Source organism: Eublepharis macularius, chromosome 14 (genome assembly GCF_028583425.1).
Source record: "Eublepharis macularius isolate TG4126 chromosome 14, MPM_Emac_v1.0, whole genome shotgun sequence".
Taxonomy (NCBI): Eukaryota; Metazoa; Chordata; class Lepidosauria; order Squamata; family Eublepharidae; genus Eublepharis; species Eublepharis macularius.
The window spans coordinates 20,130,357-20,142,835 of record NC_072803.1 but is presented as its reverse complement, the minus strand read 5'-3'; positions in this window follow the sequence as shown (position 1 = coordinate 20,142,835).

Sequence of the window (12,479 nt, the reverse complement as noted above, 5' to 3'; positions counted from 1 at the left end):
TCAGATGCAAAGATCTTCTCTAAACAATGCAGGAGGGCTATATTTACAGGACTGGGAAAATGTTGCAAATGTAAACATGTCTAAGGCATTATAATATTATAATGAATAAAAGAGGCTACAAACTAGTAGAGGATACCACAGTAAAACAACGTTACAAAACTAGACGACATTACTATCCCTTATAAAAACAACCTTCTATGCTGTTCTATTATTGCCATTCTAATCCCTTGTTAACATGCCCTCCTGAACTTTTCTGTTTCGCTCATAATTATGATATTTCTCCCTTCGCAGAGAGGAGGTAGGTATCCAAATATGTTATGACATTAGCATTCATGATGACGGAGATACCACAACAAATGTCTTATTCACAAGACGGGAGGTCATTTCAGGGAATGGCCTATTGACTGTGTAGCTGCTGGCAACCCTGGGAGCGTTGCTGTGCCTTTAAGGTAGGGTTGACAAGTCCAGGTTGGGAAATTCCTGGAGAGTTGGGGGCAGAGCCTTTGGAGGGTGACATTTGGGGAGGAGAGAGACCTCAGCAGAGTATAATGCTATAAAGGCCACCCTCCGAAACGGCCCCAGGGGGACTGATTCTTGTAGTTTGGAGATATGCAGGCGCCACCTGGAGATGGTAACTCTACTTTGAGTTACAGATCTCCTTGAGAACATTAACTTGCCAGAGGTCAACATTTATCTTGGATTCCCCTTTTTATTTTCACATCATACTATGTAAACCGCTCTGATTGAGTGTTAAGTTGCCCTGAAGGGCGATATATAAATCGAATGTTGTTGTTGTTATCATCTTTGAACACCCTGAGAGAAGCTGGAAATTGTGCAAGGAACCCTGAAAAAACTGTATGTGTGTGTGTGGGTATATATGTGTGTGTGTGTATTCTGCCAAAAAAATCAGGTGATACACACAATAGAACTCACTCTGAGCAATTCACTGTCATTTCCCATTGCTTTGGAGTAGTTAGTGTATTCAAGGGAGAGCAATGGGGCTGGGAAAAGTAGGTTTCTACACTTTTTAAAAAAAATATGTCATCACTCTTTTGTTTTTGATTCTGTCATTCAACCCCCTACAATTATAGGATAATAGTTTAAGTGCCATCAGTAGGTTCTAATAATGATCTGTCTGAATGCCTTTCTACCTGTTGGACTAAGCTTGGTACCCTGTAGAACCATGAGTCAGCAAGATACTGCTTTGCCTCATCCATTGGTCCGTGGTACTGAGCTGTCTGACTCACCAAGATTTGTCATCTCCAGTTACCAGTTGTTCTGCAACCAAACTGAACAAATGTTGTGATCAACATACAAACAATTAGAACCCATAACTCCCTCCCATTCTCCCCCCACAACTTGCCCCCAGTCCCAAGCTTACCCCCCACCCCTTCCCTCCTTTTAGTGCTACCTCAAAAGGAAAATAAGAAAAGGGGGGGGAAGGTAAAGTGAAGTAGGAGAGAGAGAGTAGAGAAAAGTTGCATTATTTACATAACAAAACAGAATCAACTTGAGTTACTGAACAAAGGTCAGCAACATAAGGTTAAATAAACCCTATGTCTGGGGAAATATACTTATAAGGGGTCGTTCCCCCCCCACACACACACTGGTTAGTTTCTTGTAGCTTGTAAAGCACTTCAACTTTGAAAGGGAAGAACTCCATGTCGGCTTATAATGTTCTAAGTGCTTTGCTTAATAGGGATTCTAGTCCATCTTCCAAGAGTTGCTTGTTTCTACACTTTGACAGCAGGTGGCAATGTTGTACAAACAGAACGCACTTAACTGTGAATCTTTGTACAGCTTTAGAAGTTAGGCTGGCGATAATCGGAACAAGAAACAAATTCCATGTAATAATAGGGCTGACCAAAATGATACAAATCATCATGCAAGCTTTCAAGCTCATCAGAACTCTTAATCAGGGTTAATGTAACAAAAATTTAAAACATGAAGAAGGAGGGAAATCAGATTTTCCCGATTAAGATCTTGTCTTGACGACCTTAGGTGTTAGATGTTGAAAGGCTCTCAGATGTTAAATTACAGCACTTGCATTCTGGGAAGAAGAAGCAAACCTTGGAAGATCAGTTCATTTGAAAAAAATAGTCCAGCAAGGTCCAATTGTCACTCAAAATATTCAGTCCAGTTCTGCAGTGCACACACAGGTCTGTGTGTGTTTTACTTCTGTAGGCTGCTGAGCTGAGCCAGGGAGCGGCAACAAAAGAGGATGTCAGGAGCTTTGTGGGATGAGTGGGGAGGTACACTGCTTGACCTTCGACACTGTGCTTCCCTACTTAAGGTTTTTTTAAAGCAAGCTTTTTATCTGTGACACAACCATTTCCATTTAAAGAATGGGAGCTTGTTTCCAGGTAAATTGTGGGTTTTTTTAAAAAAGAGGGCCCTTTAGCTCTTATGATTGTGAGCAGGCAAAATGCCTCAAGAGGTCTAAAGAAGGTTTTAAACAGTGGAGCCATTGGGTTCCCCCACTGCTTATGTCATCCTCTCCTCAAATTGTCTGGAAAGGGTCTGGCCCTAAGAGGAAATGGTGCAGCCTCACTGATGGTTGCCAGCCTCCTTCTGCTTCCTGCTTACTGCAACTGAGCTCAACAGTGCCTAAATATGGTCATATATCCTACTATATAAAAGGCAAGCTGTATCTGCGATGACTCATGTTTCTTGTGCAGGAGCATTGCCAATGACTCTGGCCTCAAGGCTGCTGCAAAGCAGCTGTTTGCTGCCGGGAGGAGGCCCACCAAATCGACAGGCTAAGCATTCTTCCCTGCACCTTCCCTCAGCACCCTCCCACTCTGGCCTCCAGGCCGCTGCGAAGCACCTGCTTGCAACCCGGAGGGGACCCGCTGAATCAGTTTTCTAGAGCCCGCTGCATTTTTTCACACAACAGGTGTTCTTCCTAGTAGTATCATAATTCCGCATATCTATGCAGGCACACCTTCTCTAATCACTGCTCTCAGATTTTTCTTCACCACTATATTTTCTACAATAATTAAATACATTTTTTGCTATTTTTCAGTATTTAATGTGGGAGAAGGTTGCACACAAGGAAGAAAAATATTTGGCTAAATTATTTACTGAAAATGGAAGGTGCCTAGTTCATTATAAGCAGGTAAAAACTTCTCAACTAAACAAAAAGTTCTCATTCAGGTTTATCTGTTTCTGAAAATAAGAATTCATAGATGCTACATGTAGACCAAGGATCTGCAGCCTACGGCTCTAGAGCCAGATGTGGCACAGCATGGAAGCAAATGTTGCTCTTTAAAAAAAATGAAATAAGGTATATTGGAGGGGTAAGTTGAATTCTAGAACAACTCGCATGAGAAGGGAATGGCAGGCAAAGATTTTGATGGGACTAAGTGGCTTCTTAGAGATATTTTACAGGAAGAGAAATGATAGAGTTGAACAGTTTGCTAGTAATCCAAGTGCAAACCATACACTGGTTTATGCCCATGCACTAAAAAGATCACTCACAGTACTCCTCCTGTACTCGTTTATTAGTTATTATGACACCTCCTTTATTACTTATTACGAGACTTCTTTACAAAGGACTCACAACAACTAGTGTTTGGGCTGCAGAAACTTTATGGATTGTTAACATGTTGATTATCAGTAATTTTAAGTTTCTGTATTTTCAGTTATGCAAACAGACTTCCTGATACTGGCTTTTTGCTAATTTTGGTGTAGCTCAGCTCCTCTAATTCTAAAAAGTCAGAGACCCCTAATGCAGACAGTTCAGTAACCCTTCACATTCTTGGATCAGGAAGTCATAATATGGCAAAACAACTGTTACTGAACTAGGAACTAGGAACTTTCGTTGCTCACTTGAGAAATCTCTGGGCAACTGGAATTGGTGGGGGGGGGGCGGAATAGAAGGAATGCCAACTTCAGAGAACGTGAGCAAAATGGTGTAAATTCTTCTCCAGAGCATACATTTCTTCCACACTTAACATTCTTCCTGGGTACAATACCATATTTATTATCATCCATAAAGGTGCAGCAGGGATCGAGATGATTTGCAATCAATGTTTAATGTGCAATACCAAGGATAGGAAGTTAGGAAGCAATAAGCAATGGTGATGTGGGATACAGTCAAAGCACATAACAATTATATTGTTCTGCTTCTCTAATACTGTAACAAAATAGATTCCTATAAAGAATTTAACGTAGTCTATGAGAATAGGGAAAGCTTTGGTTGTGGTAATTTAGAACATGTTTTCAGCATTTCTGATCTTCATATTTCAGGCAAGGGCTTTCAGCATGTACTGGGGCCCAGCCCTGCGCTGCACCATATATATTTCACATTTCTGCAATCATACGGTGCAGTTGAAGAGATTGCTACTGAGCATAGAAATCAACAGCCACAGAATGTCAGCTTGGTTGGTCCCAATACAAGGTATTGCATGGATTTTATTCTTGTAGAGTTGAGTCAAACTTTGCCCACAATGCGGAAACGGCTGAAAAATGCCATTTAGCAGGGACAGTCCCCTCTTTTCTGAACCTGGTCCCCGTTTGTACCTTTTGGGATAGCTTGTTAAAAATCTGGGAGTTGCTAGCTGTGTCAGTTTTTCAGTGTTGAACCCCGAAGCTCTAGACATTAACCTCCAGAGTAGGGAATCTAGTCTCTAGTGCAGGGGTCCCCAACATGGTGCCCATATGGTTGTTGTGGGTTTTCCGGGCTGTATTGCCGTGGTCTTGGCATTGTAGTTCCTGACGTTTCGCCAGCAGCTGTGGCTGGCATCTTCAGAGGTGTAGCACCAAAAGACAGAGATCTCTCAGTGTCACAGTGTGGAAAAGAGCATGGTTTCCAGTTCTGAAAAACACCAGGCTAACAAAACACTCTACACCCGACAATAGCCCTGCAGAGAAGATTAGCACATCAAGCACCAATCCATATGCAAAATAACCTCCTCAGGATACAGTGAAGCCTCCCGCCATTAGCATTCCACACCCTGGGAAACTCTTACAGGATGACTCAGCCCAAACCCACCTTCCTGAGTAGATACAAATGACCTGCCAACATCTTTTCCACACTGTGACACTGAGAGATCTCTGTCTTTTGGTGCTACACCTCTGAAGATGCCAGCCACAGCTGCTGGTGAAACGTCAGGAACTACAATGCCAAGACCACGGCAATACAGCCCGGAAAACCCACAACCACCATCGTTCTCCGGCCGTGAAAGCCTTCGACAATACATGGTGCCCATAGGCGCCAAGGTGCTTGCTAATGTATCTGAGTGCAAATCTGAGTCATCTGTCAGATTCTAGCATGGCAGCATGCATTGTTCTCCTCACCTCCCTTTTATTCTCACAACAGCCCTGTCAGGCGGGCTAGGCTGAGAGAGTGAGCGGCCCATGGCTATCCAGTGAGTTCTCTGTCTGAGTGGAGATTTGAGCCTGAGTCTCCCCTGCCCTGCTGTAACCACTATACCACAGTTGGAGGTTATCTAATCTTTTCTAAGAAAGAAAAAAATTATCATGCACCTGCTGCTAACATGTGACAGAAGGTATGGTAGAATGATTGTCTGTATGGCCTAGCTGTCCTATTTGTTTCTTAGGAATTAAATACGTGTTGGGCCATTACTTGTTGTTATAAATAAATATGTTAAATAAATAAGTTTTAACAGTGAGTGAGATGGTAAAATAGGTGAGAGAAATCCACAGAAGAGCCATCAAAGGTCTCTTAACACTCGAATAGGTCTTCATTCCTTTTCTATTGGAGAAACATTTTGTCTGGTATAGATCTGAAAAGAATGTTTGGCATCTGTCAAAAATTTTAGATGTTGCCATCCAAACTTAGACTGTGAAATATGGATGCAAAATATGCATGTTTGTCTTAAAAAAAAAACTGGGTATGCTTTGTGTAAAAATTTGGGTTAAACTTGTTAGTATTTCTTGATTGTTTTATGTTTGGCAAACATGAAATGTGTAAACAAACACTGTGAAAGACCAATGCCATTGCACACAAACTGTCAAATACTGAATGCCACTGTATGTCATCAATCTAACAGTCAAATATTAAACATGTTATCAAATATCATCAAGTAGGGAATACCATCTGTCAAATATTAGCAGCAATGCCAGTGAACACTGGAATCAAATATTATTAAATGGCAAATGCGTATCATAGTTTGGGGGCAAACGTCGGAGTGTTTCAAGCATATCTGAATACTGGGCATGGAAACTTGCAAAGGATAATGTTGCCAGCAAGTTCAGTTCACCTGTATGCTGGTGGGATGATGTTGGAAACCTCTAAACACTTCTCTGTTGCTTTCCATTCGTGCCCCAATGAGGATGGTGCCATCTCACCTGCTGCGTTGCCTTTTTAGAATGTACTGCCCACCTTACAAAATGTTTCACTGTAAAGAGTGTGGAGAACAATAGGATTGAAAAACTTCTTATGAAAAAGGCTGTTGTGTGTGTAGAGGGAGGAGGGGATTTAATCTTTTCCTTTAAAAAAATCCTAGCACCGTATTTAATCTTTTAAAAAAACCCTCTTTGCAAAGTTGAGTGCCTCCTTTCCTGTGCCTCAGCTCGAGGAGTGCATTGCCATTCACATTAGCTCATTGCATTTCTTAATCCATGATAAATGTTGGGAAAGATGGTGCTACGTGTGGTGGAAATCCAACCAGACCACATAAAAGGGAATTAATGAAACAGAGTCAATCCTATTAGTTCCAGCCTGTATAGCTTTGAGGTAGAGAGGGTGGGAAAGGGGGGGTGGAAGAGAAAGGGGGGGCTTACTAGCTCCTGTAAAAAATAGCTGTCATTACTTAGCACTAGAATGGCAGTGTGGTCCAGTACATAAGGCATTGGAATTGGTCTCTCTAACACTGAATTACTGAGTAGCCTTTGGCAAGTCACTTAACCCAGGGCTTTTTTTCTGGGAAAAGAGGTAGTGGAACTCAGTGGGTTGCCAGCACAGGGGGCAACTCCTGGCGGGAGGTGGTACCCCGGGTACCACATGCGCACACGCAAACTGCATGCACGTTCCCAGGACTGTGCAATAACATCACTTTGGGTCAGCTGGAATGGGAGGGGGAGTTTTTTAAAGTTTAAATTGCCCTCGGTGAAAATGGTCACATGGCCAGTGACCCCACCCCCTGATCTCCAGACAGAGGGGAGTTTAGATCGCCTTCCACGCCGCTGGCAATCTAAACTCCCCTCTGTCTGGAGGTCAGGGGACGGGGCCACTGGCCGTCTGACCATTTTCAAGAGATGCCAGAACTCTGTTCCACTACGTGCCAGCTGAAAAAAAGCCCTTCTTAGCGTCAGTTTCCTCTCTGATTCTCATTGATTGGCAGCACATCCAGTTTGCAATGACCCATGTTCCCAGTTTCATACTATAGCACTGTGAATTTCAAAAACCCTCCCTTCATGGAATCCATCAAATGGTGATCTGCCTGCTAAGGAAAGCCACTACATCAGTCTTGGAACCCTTGCACACTGAATTTTCAGGTGCAACATCATAAGGTACACTCAAAGAAAGTATGTGGCACAATACCCATGACCTAAAACATGCTAATAAGGAAATTACATGATTGAATGCTCCTTCATGGCAACAATTCCCTGCCAGTAGAAACCTAGTATATTAGGGAGAAGAGCTACATTTCTGTGTGCAGGGAGGGGGGGTTACATGGGGAAACATGCACCTTACCCCCAGAATTTGATTATGAAGTGTTACTATCTCAGGAAGGCTATAACCTATTGCTTTCTCTGTACATTGGCTCTTAGTGTAAGTGAGGCCATAGCACACTGTCAGGCCTGGTTGATACACTAAAGCAGCGTGTGTGTGTGTTACTGAATCTATGCAAAATCCCCCTACAGATGCACATTGCAGTGAAGCTCTGAACTGGGGCACATACTATTTGGGAAACAGTTTGACCACCTCGTCAAGGAATTCTTCATAGGCTTCCAATGAGTGTCAAGGTCCCAGGGAACACAGTTTGAAAACTACCACTATGGCATGCAACTAGCATCACATGGTACATCCTGGAGAACAGTGGGCAACCTTTCCCACAGAGCCCATCAAACTCATTGTAGGAAGCCATCTGTATAGACTTGCACAGACTTCGCTGGTCCTCATCAGCCTTGTTGAATCTATCGGGAAACTCAACAGGCATAAGAGTTAGAGTGCTGAAGTAGTTAAGGTGTTAGATCAAGACCAGAGAGACCAAGATTCAAGTCTGTGCTCAGCCATGACTAGGGATGTCAACTCTGGGTTGGGAAATTCCTGGAAATTAGGGGGCAGAGACTGGAGAGGATGAAATTTGGGGAGGAAGATCATTGGGAATGTTAGGTAGGGTTGCCAGTCTCCTGTTGAGGTTGGGAGATCTCCTGCCTGAGCCTCTTGTTTCTAGCCAGCACTTTGAGCTGTGGCAGGAGAAAATGTTTAAAAATAGCCATTGTGCCAAATGGCATGATGTAACTTCTGGAAAATACCCAGAAGTGATTCCTCTCTAGGAATCACCAACAAATCTATGATTTTACCATAGAGTTTGTGGTGATTCCTACAGAAGCATGACATCTTTTCTCAGAAATGACATCATGCAATGGCTGACAGCTGCCCCCCATGTCCCTGGCCCCCTTGTCTCCCACTGGTTGCTGCAGGAGAAACCACCTGGAAACAACCGGGCAAGACCTGGGCAACCCTAATGTGATGCCATAAAGTGACCTCACTGGGTGACCTATATTGCATCACTTTCACTCAGCCTAACTTGCTTTGCAGGGTTATTGTGAAGATAAAACCAACAGGGTAGATAATTGCATATGCCTCCATGAGTTCCTTGGAGGATGGGCACGGTAATAACAAATAAAGAAGGTAATTGTAAATGTTGAAAATACCCCCTCCACACATGCTGAAATTGAACCATTTGTATATAGTATAAAAGGGCAATATTTGGGGAACGTAGATTATTTTATGACCTGATGTTCTGGCCTGCTGCATAATCACCACCATATTGCTGTACTGTGATTGTATGGAGCACTGAGAGGGTGTTGCAGTGTACATTAGCATAGCAAAGCAACAATAGGAGTATTGTTATCTTGATGTTGTAGAACCAGGGCATAGAATCTGAGGGCTCATTAGAATTCTGATTCCAGCTTCTGCTGTGGAAGTTTCTTTCTAGCAGGAGCAGGCTTAGAAACATGATAAGCTGCCTTGAGCCAAGAGGAGTATTTTAATAATGAAATTATTAAATCCCTCTGCCTGGATTATAAAGACACCTTCCTTTTTCACTCTTTGTATCTAATGAAGGAAGCTTGAACTCTTGAAAGCTCATACCCTGGAAATCTAGTCAGGTCTTTAAGGTGCTACTGGACTCGAATCTTGCTTTTCGACTGCGTGCCAACACGGGTACCTACCAGAAACTTTCCCCCTTTGCTTCCAGCAGTGTGTTCTGCTTGGTATTAGCGAGACATTTGATTAACCACTGCTTTTTAGATTTGCAACTGGTGGCTGCCTTTCTCCTCTTACTCCTTCTTCCCAGGAGGCCAAAGGTGCAACCTGACACTGGTTCTATCCAAACTACTAACTGTTCAAATCTGTTTGTGAAAAGACTTTTTCTCCATTCCCCATTTCAACTTTTTTAAAACATCCAGCTGACAGAATGTACGTGGGAACTCTAAAGCTTGCACAAGATCTTGTGTTATTTTGGTTGGTCCTCACTGGCGTTACAAGAGTTTTGTTTCTGGATGTTGCTTTGGACAACCTCAGCCTCTCAGCAGCCTCCAGTGAGGATGTTCGCTCTTTCATGCTTCACTTGTGACTCCATTTGGCTGGCCACGCCCTAGGTAGGAACTTTCTGTGATGCAGCCCAATTCAGCCTTCCTTAGGCCATATACTGAAGTGACTTCTCCCTGGAGAGACTCAAAGAGTCTGGGATTTGCAGGGTGAAAGTAAATTAAGAAAAAGCTGGGTGGTCACACAAAAAAAGCTACCAAGAGGAACATTCGCTAGAATTGTATTTAATAGTTCCAGTGATGGGACAAGGCAGGCATGACCACTCTCCCAGACACACACTCTCTCACCAATCCCTGGATTCTGGCTGGTGGGGGGAAGTCTCAGCTCCAAACTCCTGCTCCAGGCTCAACAATGTGTGCCTTGGAGCCTCTCGTGCCCACAAGGAATGACTGGATTGGAATGATAATCTTTTTTAAAAGGGATACCACACAAGACTAGCCACGGCTTGGTAAACCCTAAAAGCTCTGTAGCAGGCAGTGGGCCTTCCAAGCACAGTGTCAAGGATAAGCTGGGTCACTTAACACACCGGGGGGGGGGGGGGGGCGTTGCCCTGACTTGGATGTTCATGGGAAGGTGTTTTTCCTCACTTCCCCACAGCATCATGGAGCATTTCTGCATCACCCACAGTTTCCTTCTCTTTTCTGCTATATTTCCCAAAAGATTTCTTATACCCATCTTAGAGACCAACAAGATTTCTGAGTATAAGCTTTCAAGAATCAAAGTTAGAGCTTTGACTCTTCAACGCTTATACCTTGAAATCTTGTTGGTCTCTAAGGTGCTACTGGACTCAAATATTGCTGTTCTAGTGTGGACCAACATGTCTACATACTTGAAAATGTCAATCTGAGTAGACTACACTGACCTTGATGGACCAATGGTCTGATTCAATATAAGGCAGGGATGGTGGCTTATGTTTCACATCACCTCCTGCCTGGTCCTTTTACCTGAAGATGCTGTGGATTGACCCTGGGACATTCTGCAAACGAAACAAATAGTCTACTGCTGAGCCACGGACAGTACCAGAGGAAATCCAAGCATATTTTCTGTTCTGACCACTCCGCTAAACTTTGGGTTGCACAAAACTCCTTTTCAAGCTTAGAAGATCCCATGCTTCATGGAATACACATGCATTCTCTGTGGTGGCCCCTGTCCTATGGAATGACCTGTCTGAGGACGTCAGGAGGGCCCCAACTCTCTTGGCCTTCCGCAAAGGATACAAAACTGAATTATTCAAAAGAGCTTTTTACACAGATAGGAAGGCTGTATTGTAGGGAGATGATCTCAAAGAGATGCTTCACTAACAAGTTAGGGACCATAGACTTCACTACTATGTTGCCGCAAGTACTATCTATTGCTTTAAGCATGTGCTCCTATTTACTACCTGTTGCTCTAATTATGGCCCTACTGGGTAGTCTTCTGTTGTCTAATGTTAGTCCCAGAATTGCTTATGCTCTGTTTCAGCATTTCTTCAACTTTGTATTGGATTTTTGCTCATGTTGTGTCTTTGTAAACTTGCATTTATTTATCCTAAGGCATTGTTTATTGAAATGTCCTTGATACTGACTGTGCTAATCTCTCTGTATGTAATCCGCCTTGAGTCTCAGTGAGAAAGGCGGGCTACAAACAAACAAATGAGGAGAGTGATGCCAGTGTCACTTGCATACTTTTCTCTCCTGCCATCCTGGCTCATCTGGTAAAAATACTGGATCCTTTGGAGTCCTTTTCTGTTATCCAGCACCCTTGCTGTAGGAGCTGGTAGAGATGGCAGGCTTGGGGCCATTCCTTCTTCCTCCTTTCACAGAATTTACTGAAAAGCAACCCATTTCCCTTTGGCTTCCCCTCCCCTCTCGGTCTCCCCCTCCCGCCGCAATCGTTCTGCACAGAGTGGGAAAATAACTGGAACAAAGCAGGACTGGATCGGTATTAGAGAGGGGATTCTGAGCAGCCCTTCTTTTGTCCCCTGCCAGCTGGGAATGGATCACAAAGCGTAGCCCCTTCCCCAGTAGCCTGGGCCACCTTCATTGAGCTGCAGTCAAGCAGAAGCCCGCTCTGGTCTCTCATCACTGTTCTTTTCTTCTTTCCCTCCCCCTTGAAAAAAAACACACAGCACAACAAAACCTACTCCCAGGGCCTGCTCTTTTCCCTGACGTGTTTCGCTTTTATTGGGCAGCCCGGCAAATGAGATGTACTTGCTGCTTTAACTAACTCCGGGAAACATCCGCAGACTCTATCTTTCTTTTCAGAGGGTTAGGCTTGGCAGCCAAGAGGTTGATGGAGCTGGGGGGTGGGGGGTGGGTGGGAGGGGGCAAAACAGGAGAGAATGTTAAAGTGGTTGCTATAGGGATGGTGTGCAGGCTGCCAAGAGGGTGGGGGCCCACTAGGCCCAGAGAAAGCCATGAGCTCCCCGACATTGCTCACCTGCAGGGAGAAGGTGGGGGGTGGGCAGGGGGACGTTGTTTCTCTTTCTTTCTTCCTCTTTTTTTTACAGACCTTGATGTGCTCCACTTCCCACTTTGTTTGGCTTAGAAGCTTCTCAGAATGCAAACCAGGCCCGACAAAGGTCTTCACGGCTGAGGGAAAATGGCCTCTCCTCAGGAGGTGTTTAAAAAGCTCATTCCTCCTGTGGGGATGATTAGGGACCAATTTAAAGGTCACTTTGGGAGTAAAAAGGCCCACGCTGCTTGCAGTTGTGTGGAGAACTACCTGCCTGCTAGGCCGGAGTGTGTCTCTG